This window comes from Carcharodon carcharias, assembly GCF_017639515.1.
Source record: "Carcharodon carcharias isolate sCarCar2 chromosome 38 unlocalized genomic scaffold, sCarCar2.pri SUPER_38_unloc_1, whole genome shotgun sequence".
Classification (NCBI taxonomy): Eukaryota; Metazoa; Chordata; class Chondrichthyes; order Lamniformes; family Lamnidae; genus Carcharodon; species Carcharodon carcharias.
Genome location: NW_024470775.1, coordinates 74,138 through 98,657, shown reverse-complemented (window position 1 = coordinate 98,657; position 24,520 = coordinate 74,138). Strand labels below are relative to the sequence as shown.

The 24,520-nt window shown below is 45.9% G+C and overlaps 1 long non-coding RNA gene across 1 annotated transcript in view; it reads left to right on the top strand.

Annotated features, from left to right (window-relative positions):
- LOC121274769 overlaps positions 1-23,955 on the top strand; it is a 77,336-nt gene extending 53,381 nt beyond the window's left edge. The window contains exon 2 of the long non-coding RNA XR_005942299.1: positions 23,680-23,955. This is a non-coding gene — a long non-coding RNA (uncharacterized LOC121274769). The remainder of the gene's footprint in view (positions 1-23,679) is intronic.
- Positions 23,956-24,520: the final 565 nt, after the last annotated feature.

Sequence of the window (24,520 nt, the reverse complement as noted above, 5' to 3'; positions counted from 1 at the left end):
AGTTCTGTTCTCTGTATCCCTCAGTTAGATTACATTTGGAGCACTGTGCACAGTTCTGTTCTCTGTATCCCTCAGTTAGATTACATTTGGAGCACTGTGCACAGTTCTGTTCTCTGTATCCCTCAGTTAGAGTACATTTGGAGCACTGTGCACAGTTCTGTTCTCTGTATCCCTCAGTTAGATTACATTTGGAGCACTGTGCACAGTTCTGTTCTCTGTATCCCTCAGTTAGATTACATTTGGAGCACTGTGCACAGTTCTGTTCTCTGTATCCCTCAGTTAGATTACATTTGGAGCACTGTGCACAGTTCTGTTCTCTGTATCCCTCAGTTAGAGTACATTTGGAGCACTGTGCACAGTTCTGTTCTCTGTATCCCTCAGTTAGATTACATTTGGAGCACTGTGCACAGTTCTGTTCTCTGTATCCCTCAGTTAGATTACATTTGGAGCACTGTGCACAGTTCTGTTCTCTGTATCCCTCAGTTAGAGTACATTTGGAGCACTGTGCACAGTTCTGTTCTCTGTATCCCTCAGTTAGAGTACATTTGGAGCACTGTGCACAGTTCTGTTCTCTGTATCCCTCAGTTAGAGTACATTTGGAGCACTGTGCACAGTTCTGTTCTCTGTATCCCTCAGTTAGATTACATTTGGAGCACTGTGCACAGTTCTGTTCTCTGTATCCCTCAGTTAGATTACATTTGGAGCACTGTGCACAGTTCTGTTCTCTGTATCCCTCAGTTAGATTACATTTGGAGCACTGTGCACAGTTCTGTTCTCTGTATCCCTCAGTTAGATTACATTTGGAGCACTGTGCACAGTTCTGTTCTCTGTATCCCTCAGTTAGATTACATTTGGAGCACTGTGCACAGTTCTGTTCTCTGTATCCCTCAGTTAGATTACATTTGGAGCACTGTGCACAGTTCTGTTCTCTGTATCCCTCAGTTAGATTACATTTGGAGCACTGTGCACAGTTCTGTTCTCTGTATCCCTCAGTTAGATTACATTTGGAGCACTGTGCACAGTTCTGTTCTCTGTATCCCTCAGTTAGATTACATTTGGAGCACTGTGCACAGTTCTGTTCTCTGTATCCCTCAGTTAGATTACATTTGGAGCACTGTGCACAGTTCTGTTCTCTGTATCCCTCAGTTAGATTACATTTGGAGCACTGTGCACAGTTCTGTTCTCTGTATCCCTCAGTTAGAGTACATTTGGAGCACTGTGCACAGTTCTGTTCTCTGTATCCCTCAGTTAGAGTACATTTGGAGCACTGTGCACAGTTCTGTTCTCTGTATCCCTCAGTTAGATTACATTTGGAGCACTGTGCACAGTTCTGTTCTCTGTATCCCTCAGTTAGATTACATTTGGAGCACTGTGCACAGTTCTGTTCTCTGTATCCCTCAGTTAGAGTACATTTGGAGCACTGTGCACAGTTCTGTTCTCTGTATCCCTCAGTTAGAGTACATTTGGAGCACTGTGCACAGTTCTGTTCTCTGTATCCCTCAGTTAGATTACATTTGGAGCACTGTGCACAGTTCTGTTCTCTGTATCCCTCAGTTAGATTACATTTGGAGCACTGTGCACAGTTCTGTTCTCTGTATCCCTCAGTTAGATTACATTTGGAGCACTGTGCACAGTTCTGTTCTCTGTATCCCTCAGTTAGATTACATTTGGAGCACTGTGCACAGTTCTGTTCTCTGTATCCCTCAGTTAGAGTACATTTGGAGCACTGTGCACAGTTCTGTTCTCTGTATCCCTCAGTTAGATTACATTTGGAGCACTGTGCACAGTTCTGTTCTCTGTATCCCTCAGTTAGAGTACATTTGGAGCACTGTGCACAGTTCTGTTCTCTGTATCCCTCAGTTAGAGTACATTTGGAGCACTGTGCACAGTTCTGTTCTCTGTATCCCTCAGTTAGATTACATTTGGAGCACTGTGCACAGTTCTGTTCTCTGTATCCCTCAGTTAGATTACATTTGGAGCACTGTGCACAGTTCTGTTCTCTGTATCCCTCAGTTAGATTACATTTGGAGCACTGTGCACAGTTCTGTTCTCTGTATCCCTCAGTTAGATTACATTTGGAGCACTGTGCACAGTTCTGTTCTCTGTATCCCTCAGTTAGATTACATTTGGAGCACTGTGCACAGTTCTGTTCTCTGTATCCCTCAGTTAGATTACATTTGGAGCACTGTGCACAGTTCTGTTCTCTGTATCCCTCAGTTAGATTACATTTGGAGCACTGTGCACAGTTCTGTTCTCTGTATCCCTCAGTTAGAGTACATTTGGAGCACTGTGCACAGTTCTGTTCTCTGTATCCCTCAGTTAGATTACATTTGGAGCACTGTGCACAGTTCTGTTCTCTGTATCCCTCAGTTAGATTACATTTGGAGCACTGTGCACAGTTCTGTTCTCTGTATCCCTCAGTTAGAGTACATTTGGAGCACTGTGCACAGTTCTGTTCTCTGTATCCCTCAGTTAGAGTACATTTGGAGCACTGTGCACAGTTCTGTTCTCTGTATCCCTCAGTTAGATTACATTTGGAGCACTGTGCACAGTTCTGTTCTCTGTATCCCTCAGTTAGATTACATTTGGAGCACTGTGCACAGTTCTGTTCTCTGTATCCCTCAGTTAGATTACATTTGGAGCACTGTGCACAGTTCTGTTCTCTGTATCCCTCAGTTAGATTACATTTGGAGCACTGTGCACAGTTCTGTTCTCTGTATCCCTCAGTTAGATTACATTTGGAGCACTGTGCACAGTTCTGTTCTCTGTATCCCTCAGTTAGATTACATTTGGAGCACTGTGCACAGTTCTGTTCTCTGTATCCCTCAGTTAGATTACATTTGGAGCACTGTGCACAGTTCTGTTCTCTGTATCCCTCAGTTAGATTACATTTGGAGCACTGTGCACAGTTCTGTTCTCTGTATCCCTCAGTTAGATTACATTTGGAGCACTGTGCACAGTTCTGTTCTCTGTATCCCTCAGTTAGATTACATTTGGAGCACTGTGCACAGTTCTGTTCTCTGTATCCCTCAGTTAGATTACATTTGGAGCACTGTGCACAGTTCTGTTCTCTGTATCCCTCAGTTAGATTACATTTGGAGCACTGTGCACAGTTCTGTTCTCTGTATCCCTCAGTTAGAGTACATTTGGAGCACTGTGCACAGTTCTGTTCTCTGTATCCCTCAGTTAGATTACATTTGGAGCACTGTGCACAGTTCTGTTCTCTGTATCCCTCAGTTAGATTACATTTGGAGCACTGTGCACAGTTCTGTTCTCTGTATCCCTCAGTTAGATTACATTTGGAGCACTGTGCACAGTTCTGTTCTCTGTATCCCTCAGTTAGAGTACATTTGGAGCACTGTGCACAGTTCTGTTCTCTGTATCCCTCAGTTAGATTACATTTGGAGCACTGTGCACAGTTCTGTTCTCTGTATCCCTCAGTTAGAGTACATTTGGAGCACTGTGCACAGTTCTGTTCTCTGTATCCCTCAGTTAGATTACATTTGGAGCACTGTGCACAGTTCTGTTCTCTGTATCCCTCAGTTAGAGTACATTTGGAGCACTGTGCACAGTTCTGTTCTCTGTATCCCTCAGTTAGATTACATTTGGAGCACTGTGCACAGTTCTGTTCTCTGTATCCCTCAGTTAGATTACATTTGGAGCACTGTGCACAGTTCTGTTCTCTGTATCCCTCAGTTAGATTACATTTGGAGCACTGTGCACAGTTCTGTTCTCTGTATCCCTCAGTTAGATTACATTTGGAGCACTGTGCACAGTTCTGTTCTCTGTATCCCTCAGTTAGATTACATTTGGAGCACTGTGCACAGTTCTGTTCTCTGTATCCCTCAGTTAGAGTACATTTGGAGCACTGTGCACAGTTCTGTTCTCTGTATCCCTCAGTTAGATTACATTTGGAGCACTGTGCACAGTTCTGTTCTCTGTATCCCTCAGTTAGATTACATTTGGAGCACTGTGCACAGTTCTGTTCTCTGTATCCCTCAGTTAGAGTACATTTGGAGCACTGTGCACAGTTCTGTTCTCTGTATCCCTCAGTTAGATTACATTTGGAGCACTGTGCACAGTTCTGTTCTCTGTATCCCTCAGTTAGAGTACATTTGGAGCACTGTGCACAGTTCTGTTCTCTGTATCCCTCAGTTAGATTACATTTGGAGCACTGTGCACAGTTCTGTTCTCTGTATCCCTCAGTTAGATTACATTTGGAGCACTGTGCACAGTTCTGTTCTCTGTATCCCTCAGTTAGAGTACATTTGGAGCACTGTGCACAGTTCTGTTCTCTGTATCCCTCAGTTAGAGTACATTTGGAGCACTGTGCACAGTTCTGTTCTCTGTATCCCTCAGTTAGATTACATTTGGAGCACTGTGCACAGTTCTGTTCTCTGTATCCCTCAGTTAGATTACATTTGGAGCACTGTGCACAGTTCTGTTCTCTGTATCCCTCAGTTAGATTACATTTGGAGCACTGTGCACAGTTCTGTTCTCTGTATCCCTCAGTTAGAGTACATTTGGAGCACTGTGCACAGTTCTGTTCTCTGTATCCCTCAGTTAGATTACATTTGGAGCACTGTGCACAGTTCTGTTCTCTGTATCCCTCAGTTAGATTACATTTGGAGCACTGTGCACAGTTCTGTTCTCTGTATCCCTCAGTTAGATTACATTTGGAGCACTGTGCACAGTTCTGTTCTCTGTATCCCTCAGTTAGATTACATTTGGAGCACTGTGCACAGTTCTGTTCTCTGTATCCCTCAGTTAGAGTACATTTGGAGCACTGTGCACAGTTCTGTTCTCTGTATCCCTCAGTTAGATTACATTTGGAGCACTGTGCACAGTTCTGTTCTCTGTATCCCTCAGTTAGATTACATTTGGAGCACTGTGCACAGTTCTGTTCTCTGTATCCCTCAGTTAGATTACATTTGGAGCACTGTGCACAGTTCTGTTCTCTGTATCCCTCAGTTAGATTACATTTGGAGCACTGTGCACAGTTCTGTTCTCTGTATCCCTCAGTTAGATTACATTTGGAGCACTGTGCACAGTTCTGTTCTCTGTATCCCTCAGTTAGATTACATTTGGAGCACTGTGCACAGTTCTGTTCTCTGTATCCCTCAGTTAGAGTACATTTGGAGCACTGTGCACAGTTCTGTTCTCTGTATCCCTCAGTTAGATTACATTTGGAGCACTGTGCACAGTTCTGTTCTCTGTATCCCTCAGTTAGATTACATTTGGAGCACTGTGCACAGTTCTGTTCTCTGTATCCCTCAGTTAGATTACATTTGGAGCACTGTGCACAGTTCTGTTCTCTGTATCCCTCAGTTAGATTACATTTGGAGCACTGTGCACAGTTCTGTTCTCTGTATCCCTCAGTTAGATTACATTTGGAGCACTGTGCACAGTTCTGTTCTCTGTATCCCTCAGTTAGATTACATTTGGAGCACTGTGCACAGTTCTGTTCTCTGTATCCCTCAGTTAGATTACATTTGGAGCACTGTGCACAGTTCTGTTCTCTGTATCCCTCAGTTAGATTACATTTGGAGCACTGTGCACAGTTCTGTTCTCTGTATCCCTCAGTTAGATTACATTTGGAGCACTGTGCACAGTTCTGTTCTCTGTATCCCTCAGTTAGATTACATTTGGAGCACTGTGCACAGTTCTGTTCTCTGTATCCCTCAGTTAGATTACATTTGGAGCACTGTGCACAGTTCTGTTCTCTGTATCCCTCAGTTAGATTACATTTGGAGCACTGTGCACAGTTCTGTTCTCTGTATCCCTCAGTTAGATTACATTTGGAGCACTGTGCACAGTTCTGTTCTCTGTATCCCTCAGTTAGATTACATTTGGAGCACTGTGCACAGTTCTGTTCTCTGTATCCCTCAGTTAGATTACATTTGGAGCACTGTGCACAGTTCTGTTCTCTGTATCCCTCAGTTAGATTACATTTGGAGCACTGTGCACAGTTCTGTTCTCTGTATCCCTCAGTTAGAGTACATTTGGAGCACTGTGCACAGTTCTGTTCTCTGTATCCCTCAGTTAGATTACATTTGGAGCACTGTGCACAGTTCTGTTCTCTGTATCCCTCAGTTAGATTACATTTGGAGCACTGTGCACAGTTCTGTTCTCTGTATCCCTCAGTTAGAGTACATTTGGAGCACTGTGCACAGTTCTGTTCTCTGTATCCCTCAGTTAGATTACATTTGGAGCACTGTGCACAGTTCTGTTCTCTGTATCCCTCAGTTAGATTACATTTGGAGCACTGTGCACAGTTCTGTTCTCTGTATCCCTCAGTTAGATTACATTTGGAGCACTGTGCACAGTTCTGTTCTCTGTATCCCTCAGTTAGATTACATTTGGAGCACTGTGCACAGTTCTGTTCTCTGTATCCCTCAGTTAGAGTACATTTGGAGCACTGTGCACAGTTCTGTTCTCTGTATCCCTCAGTTAGATTACATTTGGAGCACTGTGCACAGTTCTGTTCTCTGTATCCCTCAGTTAGATTACATTTGGAGCACTGTGCACAGTTCTGTTCTCTGTATCCCTCAGTTAGATTACATTTGGAGCACTGTGCACAGTTCTGTTCTCTGTATCCCTCAGTTAGATTACATTTGGAGCACTGTGCACAGTTCTGTTCTCTGTATCCCTCAGTTAGATTACATTTGGAGCACTGTGCACAGTTCTGTTCTCTGTATCCCTCAGTTAGATTACATTTGGAGCACTGTGCACAGTTCTGTTCTCTGTATCCCTCAGTTAGATTACATTTGGAGCACTGTGCACAGTTCTGTTCTCTGTATCCCTCAGTTAGAGTACATTTGGAGCACTGTGCACAGTTCTGTTCTCTGTATCCCTCAGTTAGATTACATTTGGAGCACTGTGCACAGTTCTGTTCTCTGTATCCCTCAGTTAGAGTACATTTGGAGCACTGTGCACAGTTCTGTTCTCTGTATCCCTCAGTTAGATTACATTTGGAGCACTGTGCACAGTTCTGTTCTCTGTATCCCTCAGTTAGATTACATTTGGAGCACTGTGCACAGTTCTGTTCTCTGTATCCCTCAGTTAGATTACATTTGGAGCACTGTGCACAGTTCTGTTCTCTGTATCCCTCAGTTAGATTACATTTGGAGCACTGTGCACAGTTCTGTTCTCTGTATCCCTCAGTTAGATTACATTTGGAGCACTGTGCACAGTTCTGTTCTCTGTATCCCTCAGTTAGATTACATTTGGAGCACTGTGCACAGTTCTGTTCTCTGTATCCCTCAGTTAGATTACATTTGGAGCACTGTGCACAGTTCTGTTCTCTGTATCCCTCAGTTAGATTACATTTGGAGCACTGTGCACAGTTCTGTTCTCTGTATCCCTCAGTTAGATTACATTTGGAGCACTGTGCACAGTTCTGTTCTCTGTATCCCTCAGTTAGAGTACATTTGGAGCACTGTGCACAGTTCTGTTCTCTGTATCCCTCAGTTAGATTACATTTGGAGCACTGTGCACAGTTCTGTTCTCTGTATCCCTCAGTTAGATTACATTTGGAGCACTGTGCACAGTTCTGTTCTCTGTATCCCTCAGTTAGATTACATTTGGAGCACTGTGCACAGTTCTGTTCTCTGTATCCCTCAGTTAGATTACATTTGGAGCACTGTGCACAGTTCTGTTCTCTGTATCCCTCAGTTAGATTACATTTGGAGCACTGTGCACAGTTCTGTTCTCTGTATCCCTCAGTTAGATTACATTTGGAGCACTGTGCACAGTTCTGTTCTCTGTATCCCTCAGTTAGATTACATTTGGAGCACTGTGCACAGTTCTGTTCTCTGTATCCCTCAGTTAGATTACATTTGGAGCACTGTGCACAGTTCTGTTCTCTGTATCCCTCAGTTAGATTACATTTGGAGCACTGTGCACAGTTCTGTTCTCTGTATCCCTCAGTTAGATTACATTTGGAGCACTGTGCACAGTTCTGTTCTCTGTATCCCTCAGTTAGATTACATTTGGAGCACTGTGCACAGTTCTGTTCTCTGTATCCCTCAGTTAGAGTACATTTGGAGCACTGTGCACAGTTCTGTTCTCTGTATCCCTCAGTTAGATTACATTTGGAGCACTGTGCACAGTTCTGTTCTCTGTATCCCTCAGTTAGATTACATTTGGAGCACTGTGCACAGTTCTGTTCTCTGTATCCCTCAGTTAGAGTACATTTGGAGCACTGTGCACAGTTCTGTTCTCTGTATCCCTCAGTTAGATTACATTTGGAGCACTGTGCACAGTTCTGTTCTCTGTATCCCTCAGTTAGATTACATTTGGAGCACTGTGCACAGTTCTGTTCTCTGTATCCCTCAGTTAGATTACATTTGGAGCACTGTGCACAGTTCTGTTCTCTGTATCCCTCAGTTAGATTACATTTGGAGCACTGTGCACAGTTCTGTTCTCTGTATCCCTCAGTTAGATTACATTTGGAGCACTGTGCACAGTTCTGTTCTCTGTATCCCTCAGTTAGATTACATTTGGAGCACTGTGCACAGTTCTGTTCTCTGTATCCCTCAGTTAGATTACATTTGGAGCACTGTGCACAGTTCTGTTCTCTGTATCCCTCAGTTAGATTACATTTGGAGCACTGTGCACAGTTCTGTTCTCTGTATCCCTCAGTTAGAGTACATTTGGAGCACTGTGCACAGTTCTGTTCTCTGTATCCCTCAGTTAGATTACATTTGGAGCACTGTGCACAGTTCTGTTCTCTGTATCCCTCAGTTAGATTACATTTGGAGCACTGTGCACAGTTCTGTTCTCTGTATCCCTCAGTTAGATTACATTTGGAGCACTGTGCACAGTTCTGTTCTCTGTATCCCTCAGTTAGATTACATTTGGAGCACTGTGCACAGTTCTGTTCTCTGTATCCCTCAGTTAGATTACATTTGGAGCACTGTGCACAGTTCTGTTCTCTGTATCCCTCAGTTAGATTACATTTGGAGCACTGTGCACAGTTCTGTTCTCTGTATCCCTCAGTTAGATTACATTTGGAGCACTGTGCACAGTTCTGTTCTCTGTATCCCTCAGTTAGATTACATTTGGAGCACTGTGCACAGTTCTGTTCTCTGTATCCCTCAGTTAGATTACATTTGGAGCACTGTGCACAGTTCTGTTCTCTGTATCCCTCAGTTAGATTACATTTGGAGCACTGTGCACAGTTCTGTTCTCTGTATCCCTCAGTTAGATTACATTTGGAGCACTGTGCACAGTTCTGTTCTCTGTATCCCTCAGTTAGATTACATTTGGAGCACTGTGCACAGTTCTGTTCTCTGTATCCCTCAGTTAGATTACATTTGGAGCACTGTGCACAGTTCTGTTCTCTGTATCCCTCAGTTAGATTACATTTGGAGCACTGTGCACAGTTCTGTTCTCTGTATCCCTCAGTTAGATTACATTTGGAGCACTGTGCACAGTTCTGTTCTCTGTATCCCTCAGTTAGATTACATTTGGAGCACTGTGCACAGTTCTGTTCTCTGTATCCCTCAGTTAGAGTACATTTGGAGCACTGTGCACAGTTCTGTTCTCTGTATCCCTCAGTTAGATTACATTTGGAGCACTGTGCACAGTTCTGTTCTCTGTATCCCTCAGTTAGATTACATTTGGAGCACTGTGCACAGTTCTGTTCTCTGTATCCCTCAGTTAGATTACATTTGGAGCACTGTGCACAGTTCTGTTCTCTGTATCCCTCAGTTAGATTACATTTGGAGCACTGTGCACAGTTCTGTTCTCTGTATCCCTCAGTTAGATTACATTTGGAGCACTGTGCACAGTTCTGTTCTCTGTATCCCTCAGTTAGATTACATTTGGAGCACTGTGCACAGTTCTGTTCTCTGTATCCCTCAGTTAGAGTACATTTGGAGCACTGTGCACAGTTCTGTTCTCTGTATCCCTCAGTTAGATTACATTTGGAGCACTGTGCACAGTTCTGTTCTCTGTATCCCTCAGTTAGAGTACATTTGGAGCACTGTGCACAGTTCTGTTCTCTGTATCCCTCAGTTAGATTACATTTGGAGCACTGTGCACAGTTCTGTTCTCTGTATCCCTCAGTTAGATTACATTTGGAGCACTGTGCACAGTTCTGTTCTCTGTATCCCTCAGTTAGATTACATTTGGAGCACTGTGCACAGTTCTGTTCTCTGTATCCCTCAGTTAGATTACATTTGGAGCACTGTGCACAGTTCTGTTCTCTGTATCCCTCAGTTAGATTACATTTGGAGCACTGTGCACAGTTCTGTTCTCTGTATCCCTCAGTTAGATTACATTTGGAGCACTGTGCACAGTTCTGTTCTCTGTATCCCTCAGTTAGATTACATTTGGAGCACTGTGCACAGTTCTGTTCTCTGTATCCCTCAGTTAGATTACATTTGGAGCACTGTGCACAGTTCTGTTCTCTGTATCCCTCAGTTAGATTACATTTGGAGCACTGTGCACAGTTCTGTTCTCTGTATCCCTCAGTTAGATTACATTTGGAGCACTGTGCACAGTTCTGTTCTCTGTATCCCTCAGTTAGATTACATTTGGAGCACTGTGCACAGTTCTGTTCTCTGTATCCCTCAGTTAGATTACATTTGGAGCACTGTGCACAGTTCTGTTCTCTGTATCCCTCAGTTAGAGTACATTTGGAGCACTGTGCACAGTTCTGTTCTCTGTATCCCTCAGTTAGATTACATTTGGAGCACTGTGCACAGTTCTGTTCTCTGTATCCCTCAGTTAGATTACATTTGGAGCACTGTGCACAGTTCTGTTCTCTGTATCCCTCAGTTAGATTACATTTGGAGCACTGTGCACAGTTCTGTTCTCTGTATCCCTCAGTTAGATTACATTTGGAGCACTGTGCACAGTTCTGTTCTCTGTATCCCTCAGTTAGAGTACATTTGGAGCACTGTGCACAGTTCTGTTCTCTGTATCCCTCAGTTAGAGTACATTTGGAGCACTGTGCACAGTTCTGTTCTCTGTATCCCTCAGTTAGATTACATTTGGAGCACTGTGCACAGTTCTGTTCTCTGTATCCCTCAGTTAGATTACATTTGGAGCACTGTGCACAGTTCTGTTCTCTGTATCCCTCAGTTAGATTACATTTGGAGCACTGTGCACAGTTCTGTTCTCTGTATCCCTCAGTTAGAGTACATTTGGAGCACTGTGCACAGTTCTGTTCTCTGTATCCCTCAGTTAGAGTACATTTGGAGCACTGTGCACAGTTCTGTTCTCTGTATCCCTCAGTTAGATTACATTTGGAGCACTGTGCACAGTTCTGTTCTCTGTATCCCTCAGTTAGAGTACATTTGGAGCACTGTGCACAGTTCTGTTCTCTGTATCCCTCAGTTAGATTACATTTGGAGCACTGTGCACAGTTCTGTTCTCTGTATCCCTCAGTTAGAGTACATTTGGAGCACTGTGCACAGTTCTGTTCTCTGTATCCCTCAGTTAGAGTACATTTGGAGCACTGTGCACAGTTCTGTTCTCTGTATCCCTCAGTTAGAGTACATTTGGAGCACTGTGCACAGTTCTGTTCTCTGTATCCCTCAGTTAGAGTACATTTGGAGCACTGTGCACAGTTCTGTTCTCTGTATCCCTCAGTTAGAGTACATTTGGAGCACTGTGCACAGTTCTGTTCTCTGTATCCCTCAGTTAGAGTACATTTGGAGCACTGTGCACAGTTCTGTTCTCTGTATCCCTCAGTTAGAGTACATTTGGAGCACTGTGCACAGTTCTGTTCTCTGTATCCCTCAGTTAGAGTACATTTGGAGCACTGTGCACAGTTCTGTTCTCTGTATCCCTCAGTTAGATTACATTTGGAGCACTGTGCACAGTTCTGTTCTCTGTATCCCTCAGTTAGATTACATTTGGAGCACTGTGCACAGTTCTGTTCTCTGTATCCCTCAGTTAGAGTACATTTGGAGCACTGTGCACAGTTCTGTTCTCTGTATCCCTCAGTTAGATTACATTTGGAGCACTGTGCACAGTTCTGTTCTCTGTATCCCTCAGTTAGATTACATTTGGAGCACTGTGCACAGTTCTGTTCTCTGTATCCCTCAGTTAGATTACATTTGGAGCACTGTGCACAGTTCTGTTCTCTGTATCCCTCAGTTAGAGGACATTTGGAGCACTGTGCACAGTTCTGTTCTCTGTATCCCTCAGTTAGATTACATTTGGAGCACTGTGCACAGTTCTGTTCTCTGTATCCCTCAGTTAGAGTACATTTGGAGCACTGTGCACAGTTCTGTTCTCTGTATCCCTCAGTTAGAGTACATTTGGAGCACTGTGCACAGTTCTGTTCTCTGTATCCCTCAGTTAGATTACATTTGGAGCACTGTGCACAGTTCTGTTCTCTGTATCCCTCAGTTAGATTACATTTGGAGCACTGTGCACAGTTCTGTTCTCTGTATCCCTCAGTTAGAGTACATTTGGAGCACTGTGCACAGTTCTGTTCTCTGTATCCCTCAGTTAGAGTACATTTGGAGCACTGTGCACAGTTCTGTTCTCTGTATCCCTCAGTTAGATTACATTTGGAGCACTGTGCACAGTTCTGTTCTCTGTATCCCTCAGTTAGATTACATTTGGAGCACTGTGCACAGTTCTGTTCTCTGTATCCCTCAGTTAGATTACATTTGGAGCACTGTGCACAGTTCTGTTCTCTGTATCCCTCAGTTAGATTACATTTGGAGCACTGTGCACAGTTCTGTTCTCTGTATCCCTCAGTTAGATTACATTTGGAGCACTGTGCACAGTTCTGTTCTCTGTATCCCTCAGTTAGATTACATTTGGAGCACTGTGCACAGTTCTGTTCTCTGTATCCCTCAGTTAGAGTACATTTGGAGCACTGTGCACAGTTCTGTTCTCTGTATCCCTCAGTTAGAGTACATTTGGAGCACTGTGCACAGTTCTGTTCTCTGTATCCCTCAGTTAGATTACATTTGGAGCACTGTGCACAGTTCTGTTCTCTGTATCCCTCAGTTAGAGTACATTTGGAGCACTGTGCACAGTTCTGTTCTCTGTATCCCTCAGTTAGATTACATTTGGAGCACTGTGCACAGTTCTGTTCTCTGTATCCCTCAGTTAGATTACATTTGGAGCACTGTGCACAGTTCTGTTCTCTGTATCCCTCAGTTAGATTACATTTGGAGCACTGTGCACAGTTCTGTTCTCTGTATCCCTCAGTTAGAGTACATTTGGAGCACTGTGCACAGTTCTGTTCTCTGTATCCCTCAGTTAGATTACATTTGGAGCACTGTGCACAGTTCTGTTCTCTGTATCCCTCAGTTAGAGTACATTTGGAGCACTGTGCACAGTTCTGTTCTCTGTATCCCTCAGTTAGAGTACATTTGGAGCACTGTGCACAGTTCTGTTCTCTGTATCCCTCAGTTAGAGTACATTTGGAGCACTGTGCACAGTTCTGTTCTCTGTATCCCTCAGTTAGAGTACATTTGGAGCACTGTGCACAGTTCTGTTCTCTGTATCCCTCAGTTAGAGTACATTTGGAGCACTGTGCACAGTTCTGTTCTCTGTATCCCTCAGTTAGAGTACATTTGGAGCACTGTGCACAGTTCTGTTCTCTGTATCCCTCAGTTAGAGTACATTTGGAGCACTGTGCACAGTTCTGTTCTCTGTATCCCTCAGTTAGAGTACATTTGGAGCACTGTGCACAGTTCTGTTCTCTGTATCCCTCAGTTAGAGTACATTTGGAGCACTGTGCACAGTTCTGTTCTCTGTATCCCTCAGTTAGAGGACATTTGGAGCACTGTGCACAGTTCTGTTCTCTGTATCCCTCAGTTAGATTACATTTGGAGCACTGTGCACAGTTCTGTTCTCTGTATCCCTCAGTTAGATTACATTTGGAGCACTGTGCACAGTTCTGTTCTCTGTATCCCTCAGTTAGATTACATTTGGAGCACTGTGCACAGTTCTGTTCTCTGTATCCCTCAGTTAGATTACATTTGGAGCACTGTGCACAGTTCTGTTCTCTGTATCCCTCAGTTAGATTACATTTGGAGCACTGTGCACAGTTCTGTTCTCTGTATCCCTCAGTTAGATTACATTTGGAGCACTGTGCACAGTTCTGTTCTCTGTATCCCTCAGTTAGAGTACATTTGGAGCACTGTGCACAGTTCTGTTCTCTGTATCCCTCAGTTAGATTACATTTGGAGCACTGTGCACAGTTCTGTTCTCTGTATCCCTCAGTTAGATTACATTTGGAGCACTGTGCACAGTTCTGTTCTCTGTATCCCTCAGTTAGATTACATTTGGAGCACTGTGCACAGTTCTGTTCTCTGTATCCCTCAGTTAGATTACATTTGGAGCACTGTGCACAGTTCTGTTCTCTGTATCCCTCAGTTAGATTACATTTGGAGCACTGTGCACAGTTCTGTTCTCTGTATCCCTCAGTTAGATTACATTTGGAGCACTGTGCACAGTTCTGTTCTCTGTATCCCTCAGTTAGATTACATTTGGAGCACTGTGCACAGTTCTGTTCTCTGTATCCCTCAGTTAGATTACATTTGGGGCACTGTGCACAGTTCTGTTCTCTGTATCCCTCAGTTAGAGTACATTTGGAGCACTGTGCACAGTTCTGTTCTCTGTATCCCTCAGTTAGAGTACATTTGGAGCACTGTGCACAGTTCTGTTCTCTGTATCCCTCAGTTAGATTACATTTGGAGCACTGTGCACAGTTCTGTTCTCTGTATCCCTCAGTTAGATTACATTTGGAGCACTGTGCACAGTTCTGTTCTCTGTATCCCTCAGTTAGAGTACATTTGGAGCACTGTGCACAGTTCTGTTCTCTGTATCCCTCAGTTAGATTACATTTGGAGCACTGTGCACAGTTCTGTTCTCTGTATCCCTCAGTTAGAGTACATTTGGAGCACTGTGCACAGTTCTGTTCTCCATACCCCTTGGTTGGAACACACATGGACTCTGTGCAAAATTTTGTCCTTCATATCATTTAATTGAACCACACATAGTCTACTGTGTAGAGTTCTGCTCTCCGTATCCCTCGATTAGATCATCCCCAGAGCCCTGTGTCTAGCACCTTTCTCCATGTCCTTTGTCTGGGCCTCACAGACCAAACTGACGATAGTGCAATATCTGGAAGTGGTGGTGAAAGGGGGGCTTCAACATTTAGGGTGGTACATAATAAATGTTTGAACGAGAGTCGAGGGTCCTTACTGGTGGCCTCAACAGACTTTCTGCATTTCAGGAACGCACTTAGGATGTGACAGAATACGAGGGGGAACCTGTCGAAGGGGTCACTGTCGCAGATACGAGGGTTTGATACGCAAGAAATGCGCTTGCTTTTATGTTTGCTGCGTGGTGAAGCGAATCATATCAGGAAGTAACTGGCAATCTGACAAAGTCCAGTGACTCCGGACCCAATTACAAGGCCCATGACTCCAGCACCGTCTAGAGGCTCCACGGACTGTGTAGGGACCGTGCCCCCTGACCCACTGGTTCCTGGATCATGTGAATAAAACTGGCTGCGTTGGTCACCGCCTCTTGTCCGTGTCTCATTTCTCACTCGGATCGGTGAGTCTCCACATTGACAGGGAGGGAAGGGGGAGGTCAGACAATGGCAGGGCCACATTCAGGTCCTGTAGCTCCAGCATAATCATTTTCACAGAGTCATGTCTCAGAGCCATTGTCCCAGACGTGTCCATCACCATCCCTGGGTATGTCCCTGTCCCACCGGCAATGACTCAGTGCTCTGCAGGTGGGAGGGAGTTTCCATTGGAGTCCTCAATATTGATTCATGACATCAGGTCAAACATGGGCAAGAAAATGGCTCCTTCTGATTCTCGTCTACTGCCCTCCCTCAGCCGATGATCCAGCACAAGTGCTCTTGGAGTAAAGGGCTGTTTGTCAGATTGGAGCATGTAGACAGGGCTGTTCCCCCAATTACTGACACCAGGAATACGATGACATTCCAAAACTTGTCGATGAAACAATACTTGAAGTCATGGCAACCAGTGAGGACGATAGATATCAATGGAAACAGGATGTAGATAGGAGGGCAGAATGGGCAGAAAAGTGGCAGATGAAATTTTGTAGAGAGGGATATGAGGTGATGCATTTTGACAGAAGGAATAGGGAGAGGCATTATGGGCTACATGACACAATTTTAAAGAGCGTTCAGAGACAGAGGGATATAGGGTGTTCTGAAATTTTATCTTTGACATTTGGCAGGGCAGGATGAGAGAGCAGTTAGTGAAGTGTGGAGGGTATTGGGCTCCATTGTTTAAAATTAATTCATGGAACGTGGGATTCGCTGGCTAGGCCCACATTTAATGCCCCTCCCAAATTGTCCCTTGAGAAGGTGGTGGTGAGCCGCTGCAGTCCCTGTGGTACAGGTACACCCATAGCGCTGTTAGGGAGGGAGTTCCAGGATTTTGACCCAGCGATAGTGAAGGAACGGCCGATATATTTCCAAGTCAGAATGGTTAGTGGCTCAGAGGGGAACTTCCAGGTGGTGGTGTTCCCATTTGTCTGCTGCCCTTGTCCTTCTAGATGGTAGAGGAGGTGGATTTGGGCAGCGCTTTCGAAGGAACATTGGTGAGTCCCTGCAGTGCATCTTGTAGATGGTACACACACTGCAGCTACTGTGCGTCAGTGGTGGAGGGAGTGAATGTTTGTGGATGGGGGTCCGATCAAGTGGGGGATGCTTTGTTCTAGATTTTGTCAAACTTCTTGAGTGTTGTGGGAGCCGCACTCATCTAGGCAAGTGGGGAGTATTCCATCACACTCCTGACTGGTGCCTTGTCGATGGTGGACAGGTTTTGGGGAGTCAGGAGGTGAGTTACTGTCCGCAGGATTCCCAGCCTCTGACCTGCTCTTGTAGCCACAGTATTTATATGGCTGGTCCAGTTCAGTTTCTGGTCAATGGTAACCCCCAAGATGAAGTTAGTGGGGGATTCAGTGATGGTAATGGCATTGAACGTCAAGGGGCGATGGTTAGATTCTCCCTTGTTGGAGATGGTCATTACCTGACACTCAAAAATAAAAGTATTGGGGACAAAATCAGGGAACGTTACTCTGAAGAATTATAAAGCCCTGGTTAGGCCGCAGCTAGATTAATACATCCAGCTCTGATCACCACACATGAGGGTGGATGTGAGAGCCCTGGAGGGGCTGCTGAGGGTATTTAGAAGATTAAAGCCTGTGTATTGTCCACACAGATGGGCAGTGAGCTGCTGGACCCTATCCTGTGCTGATTCATTCCTGTCAGATCCTCACACCTTGTTCAAGGCTGTCAGACAGGATGGCATCTGGTGTCCGCTCAGTTCCGTGTTCTAGGGAAATATTTAACAGGCCGGTAAACTGCTCACAGTGACTGATTTGTGCTTCAACTCTGATGTCCGACATGGAACTCTTTATCCACACATTGCATTCCAGACATCTCCAACCTTTCATCCCACTCCTGGATACCGGAGAGTAGTTTCGTCTCCAGCTAATACCAATCACTGGGAGACAATTAAACACCCAATTAAGGTGGATTCATTGGGTCATCATGGCTCAGGAAGCCATTCGGCCCATCCAGGCAATGCAGATAGACGGCAGTGAGGGATCAATGAGGACAGGGGCCCTGGGAAGAGGGAATGGATAGAGGGTTGTGGGAATGAGGTAAAAGGGAGGGAATCTTGCACGGCTGGAGGTGCCGAGTGGAGAGACAATTGAGATGTGGGGAGTTGGGGGTGGGGGTGTGTGGTGGGATAGGAGGGGGTGGGAGAGATGATAGTGTCTCTAGAAGGAGGGGTGGAGGCTGTATCTCTGGGTGAGCTCAGTCACACCAGAGAAGGACCATGGTCTCACTGGGCACAGTGAGTGATATACACTGACCCTACAAAGGATAGAGTTCACGATGCTGAACACAGCCCCCGGAAATGCCGCCTGGAGGATTGTCCGGGCCCCTGACTGCAGACTCACTGTAGGGTGTGGGGTTGGGGAAATTATAACCCCGGATTTAAAATAAAACACAAATAGCGGTGCTGGTGAGAGTGAAACTAGTGGATTGTGGTGAAGACCCACCTGGTTGACTCATTCCCTTAGGGAAGGGAATCTGCCATCTCAGGAATCCATTCAGCCCATCTAGTCCATGCTGACAGTGAGGGATCATTGAGGTGAGCAGACTTGGGAAGAGGAAATAGATAGGGTGTTGTGGGAATGAGGTAGTAGAGAGCAGATTTTCCAGGGTTGGAGGAACCGAGTGGGGAGGGAAATATGATGTGAGGGGGCAGGTGGGAGAGGAGATAGGGGTTTTGGAATGAGGGGTGGAGACTTTATCTTTGGGTGAGCTCGGTCACACAAGAGAAGGATCAGGGTCTCATTGGGAGCAGTGAGTGATACACTGTCCCTACAAAGGATAGGCAGCGGAGCACTGTGCACAGTTCTTGTCTCTGTATCGCTCGGTTAGACCACACTTCGAGCACTGTGCACTGTTCGGGCCTCTTTTTCCCTTGTTCTGACACACCTAGAGCACTGTGGACAGTTCTGCTATCCATATCCCTGGTTTGGACCACATCTGTTAGATGACATTTGGTGCACTGTGCATAGTTCTGTTCTCCATTTCCCTTGGCCTGGCCACACCTGGAGCACTGTGCACAGTTCTGGTCTCCATATCCCTCGTTTAGACCACGCCTGGAGCACTGGGCAACTTTCTGGTCTCCAAATCCCTCAGTTAGATCACACTCCGAGCACTGTGTACAGATTTGACCTCCTTGTCCCTCGCTTGACCACACTGCAGGCGCTGGCTCAATTTTGGCCTCCATATCCCTCTGTTTAGCCACACTTGGAGCACTGTGAACAGTTCTTGTCTCTATATCCCTTGGCCTGTCTACACGTGGAGCTCTGAGCACAGTTCTAGTCTCAATATCCCTGGGCCTTTCCACACATAGAGCATTGTGCACCGTTCTGGTCTCCATACCACTCAGTTAGACCACACTCGGAGCATCGTGCAGTTTTGTCCTCCATATCTCTCAGTTCACCGGACTCGGAGAACTGTGCATTTTTGGCCTCCATATCCATCTGTTGATGACACATGGTGCAATGAACACAGTTTCGGTCTCCATATCCCTTGGCCTGGCTGCATTTGGAGTACTGTGCACAGTTCTGGACTCCGTATCCCTCAGTTAGACCACACTCGGAGCACTGTGCTCAGTTCTGGACTCCATATCCCTCAGTTAGACCACACTTGTCACACTCTGCACAGTTCTGGTCTCCAAATCCCACCGGTAGATCACACTCGTAGCACTGTGCACAGTTTTATACTCCACATCTATCGGTTCACCATACTCGGAGAACTGTGAACAGTTTTGGACTCCATTTCCCTAGGTTCACGGCACTTGGAGCACTGTGCACAGATCTGCTCTCCATATCCCTCAGTTAGACCACACTTGGAGCATTGTGCAAAGTTTTGCCCTCCATATCCATCGCTTAACGACACTTTAAGCACTGTGCAGAGTTCTGGTCTCCATATCCCTCTGTTCGGTCACACCTGGAACACTGTGCAGAGTTCTCATCTCCATATCCCTCAGATGGACAACAATTGAAGCACTGTGCTCAGTTCTGCTCTCCATATCACTTGGTTAGGCCACCCATCGAACGCTGTGAGTAGTCCTGTTCTCCATGTCCTTTGTCTGGGCCTCACAGACCAAACTGATGATAGTGCAATATCAGGATTTTGAAGTGAATGAGGGACTTAAACATTGAGGGTGATACATAATGAATGTTTGAGCGAGAGTTGAGGGTCCTTACTGGTGGCATCAACAGCGGATTCCTTTCTGCATTTCAGGTGTTGTCTCTGCATGTGACAGAATTAAGGGGGGAACCTGTCAATGGGGACAGTGCTGCAGAAACAAGGGTTTGACACTCTACAAGTGCTATTGGTTGTATGAATGCTGCGTGGTAAAGTGAATCATAAAAGGAGGAATCACATTTGGGTCAGCAAGGCTCATGACTCCAGCACCGTCTAGAGGCTCCACGGACTGTGTAGGGCCCATGCCCCCTGACCCACTGGTTCCTGGATCATGTGAATAAAACTGGCTGCGTTGGTCACCGCCTCTTGTCCGTGTCTCATTTCTCACTCGGATCGGTGAGTCTCCACATTGACAGGGAGGGAAGGGGGAGGTCAGACAATGGCAGGGCCACATTCAGGTCCTGTAGCTCCAGCATAATCATTTTCACAGAGTCATGTCTCAGAGACATTGTCCCAGACGTGTCCATCACCATCCCTGGGTATTTCCCTGTCCCACCGGCAGTGACTCAGTGCTCTGCAGGTGGGAGGGAGTTTCCATTGGAGTCCTCAATATTGACTCATGACATCAGGTCAAACATGGGCAAGAAAATGGCTCCCTCTGATTCTCATCTACTGCCCTCCCTCAGCCGATGATCCAGCACAAGTGCTCTTGGAGTAAAGGGCTGTTTGTCAGATTGGAGCATGTAGACAGTGCTGTTCCTCCAATTACTGACATCAGGAATACGGTGACATTCCAAAACTTGTCGATGAAACAATACTTGAAGTCATGGCAACCAGTGAGGCCGATAGATATCGATGGAAACAGGACGTAGGTAGGAGGGCAGAATGGGCGGAAAAGTGGCAGATGGAATTTTGTAGAGAGGGGTATGAGGTGATGCATTTTGACAGGAGGAATAGGGAGAGGCATTATGGGCTACAAGACACAATTTTAAAGAGCGTTCAGAGACAGAGGGATATGGGGTGTTCCGAAATTTTATCTTTGACATTTGGCAGGGCAGGATGAGAGAGCAGTTAGTGAAGCGTGGAGGGTATTGGACTCCATTGCTTAAAATTCATTCATGGAATGTGGGCATCGCTGGCTAGGCCAGCATTTAATGCCCCTCCCAAATTGCCTCTTGAGAAGGTGGTGGTGAGCCGCTGCAGTCCCTGTGTTGTAGGTACATTGTGCAGCTCAGGAGGGAGATCCAGGATTTTGACCCAGCAACAGTGAAGGAATGGCCGATATATTTCCAAGTCAGGATGGTGAATGGCTCAGAGGGGAACTTCCAGGTGGTGGTGTTCCCATTTGTCTGCTGCCCTTGTCCTTCTAGATGGGAGAGGTCGTGGGTTTGCAAGATGCTGTCCTGGTGAGTTCCTGCAGTGCATCTTGTCGATGGTACACACTGCAGCTACTGTGTGTCATTGGTAGAGTGAGGGAATATTTGTGGATGGGGTGCTGATCAAGTAGGGCTGCTTTGTCCTGGATGGTGTCAAGCTTCTTGAGTGTTTTGGGAGCCGCACTCATTCGGGCAAGTGGAGAGTATTCCAACAAAATCCTGACTTGTGCCTTGTCGATGGTGGACAGGTTTTTGGGAAGACAACAGGTGAGTTACTGTCCGCAGGATTCCCAGCCTCTGAACTGCTCTTGTAGCCACAATATTTATATGGCTGGTCCAGTTCAGTTTCTGCTGAATGGTAAACCCCAGGATGAAGTTAGTGGGGGATTCAGTGATGGTAATGGCATTGAATGTCAAGGGGCGATGGTTAGATTCTCCCTTGTTGGAGATGGTCATTACCTGACACTCATAAGTACAGGTACTGAGTGCAAAATCAGGGGAAGATACTCTGAACAATTATAAAGCCCTGGTTAGGCCGCAGCTAGATTAATACATCCAGCTCTGATCACCACACATGAGGGGGGATGTGAGAGCCCTGGAGGGGCTGCTGAGGGTATTTAGAAGATTAAAGCCTGTGTATTGTCCACACAGACGGGCAGTGAGCTGCTGGACCCTATCCTGTGCTGATTCATTCCTGTCAGATCCTCACACCTTGTTCAAGGCTGTCAGACAGGATGGCACCTGGTGTCCGCTCAGTTCCGTGTTCCAGGGAAATATTTAACAGGCCGGTAAACTGCTCAAAGTGGCTGATTTGTGCTTCAACTCTGATGTCCGACATGGAACTCTTTATCCACACATTGCATTCCAGACATCTCCAAACTTTCATCCCACTCCTGGATACAGGAGAGTAGTTTAGTCTCCAGCTAATGCCCATCACTGGGAGACAATTAAACAGCCAATTAAGGTGGATTCATTGGGTCATCTCGGCTCAGGAAGCCATTCGGCCCATCCAGGCAATGCAGATAGACGGCAGTGAGGGATCAATGAGGACAGGGGCCCTGGGAAGAGGGAATGGATAGAGGGTTGTGGGAATGAGGTAAAAGGGAGGGAATCTTGCAGGGCTGGAGGTGCCGAGTGGGGAGAAAATTGAGATGTGGTGTTTTGGGGGTGGGGGTGTGTGGGGGGATAGGAGTGGGTGGGAGAGATGGTAGTATCTCTAGAAGGAGGGGTGGAGGATGTATCTCTGGGTGAGCTCAGTCACACCAGAGAAGGACCATGGTCTCACTGGGCACAGTGAGTGATATTCACTGAACGTCAATTTGAAGGACAGTCACTGTTTTAATCCACAATATGTGACAGCCAATTTGTGCACAGCAAGATCCCAGCAGCAATGCAATACCGACTGGATAATATGTGATCGTTGTGTTGGCCGATGGATAAATCTTGGCCCCAGGACACCAGGTACAGCTCCCCAACCTTTTTCCCAATAGAGATCGTGGGAGATTTCCGAGGATGTGAGATTAGGGAACCAGTAGAAACAGATGCTATTTCATTGACAAAAGAACTAGATGGAGGACGATGAGAATGTTCGTTTATTAAAGGAGTTTTTGTGAACTGGAACTCGCTTCCTGAAGAGACATTCAGAGAAGATTGAACAGTAAACTTCAGAAGAGGAATTGGATGAATAATTGAGTGGGAAAATGTTGCATAGCTAAGGGCAAAGCACAGAGCAAACTGGGAATAATGAGATAACATGATCAAGATGCTAGCATAGATACCATGGGTCAAATGGCCTCCGTCTCTGTTGTATGATTCAGATTAAAAACACAACTAACAATTCCTACGAACCTTTGTCAGCTCAATCATTATTCAGATCTGTCCCTCTTCTTATTAATAAAGAAACCTACTTGATTCCAGTTCATGTTGGACTCAGTTAGTGAACGTTCCCTTCAACGTGTCCAAGTTAGAGTCTACCCGCTCTGCGTGTGTGTGATTATTAACTACAGAATGCTCTGTGTGTACATATAAAGAGCGTCTGTGCTCCTGCTATCTCATTGTGACTGGGGGGAGATCAGCGGAGAATGAGGAAAGCACTGCTTTTGCTGCTTGGGTTCCTGGTGCTGGTGCAGCCCATCACTGCCGATGGAGGAGTGAGTGCAACGTCTACATTAGGAAGTGAGTACATCTCTCAGTGCTCAATTTATAGAAACACTGAGACGGGCAATGGGAGACCATTCAGCCCATCAGGACTGTGCTGGTATTCAGTTGTGTAAAATACATTGTAGCATTCTGATTGAGAGCAGTTCTGGACTGTTCATACCTTGCTTAGACAACACGCGGAGCACTGTGCACCATTCTGATCTTCATTATCCATCGTATGACCACACTTGGATCACTGTGCACAGTTCCAGTCTCCGTATCCCTCGGTTAGACAACACTAGGCTCACTCTGCACAGTTCGTGTCTCCGTATCCCTTAGTTAGATCACTCCGGATGCACTCTCTACAGGTTAGCTCTGAATGTACATCAGTTAGACTAAACTTGGGCCCTCGAGGGCCATGACTGTTGGCATCAATAAGACTTCCTTTCTCTTTCCTAGGTCGAGCCTTGGGATGTAGTGAAACTGGAGGCTCCTGTAGACCACTCGGGTGCAAGGAAGGTGAGACAGAGACGAAGGAGAAATGCTTCCTCGTTTTTAAGTGCTGCAAGGCTGACTGAGTAACAAAAAGTGGAAATGTCCCCCTGTGAGAGCCGCCTGAGGCTCTGATTGAAGCTATCTGTAATTCCTGTAATTCTGCTTCTGACACATTGTGTGGATCCAATGACCCCTGGCCCACTGCTTTCTGAATCATGTGAATAAAACTGGCTGCATCGATCACCGCCTCTTGTCCGTGTCTCATTTCTCACTCGCATCGGTGTGTCTCCATATTGACAGGGAGGGAGGGGAGGTCAGACAATGGCAGGGTCACATTGACATCTTATAACTCCAATGTAGACACACTCACAGAAACATAACGTAAAGACAATGCGCTAATCGCGTGCCCCCCTTTCCCTGGGTAACCCGTGTCCCTCTGACAGGACTGTCCCCACCAGAGGTGACAGAGCAGTGACATACAGGCGGGAGAGGCTGGTCCTGGGAGTCCTCAACAAGTCCACAGTCTCTCTGATGTCACAAGACATGAGGGCAAACAGGGGAATGGAAACCTCCTGCTGACTCCCACCTACCGCTCTCCTGAATCTGATCAATCTCTCCTCCTCCATGTTAAACACCACATGGAGGAAGCACTGAGCGTATCGAGGGCACATAATGTTCTCTGCTGTGGGACCTGCATGTCCATCACCAAGAGTGTCTCAGGGTCACCGTTACAGACCCAGGTGTCCGAGCCCTGAAAGGCAGACTAGGCCTGAGGCAGGTGAACCAACAAGAGGGAAGATTCTAC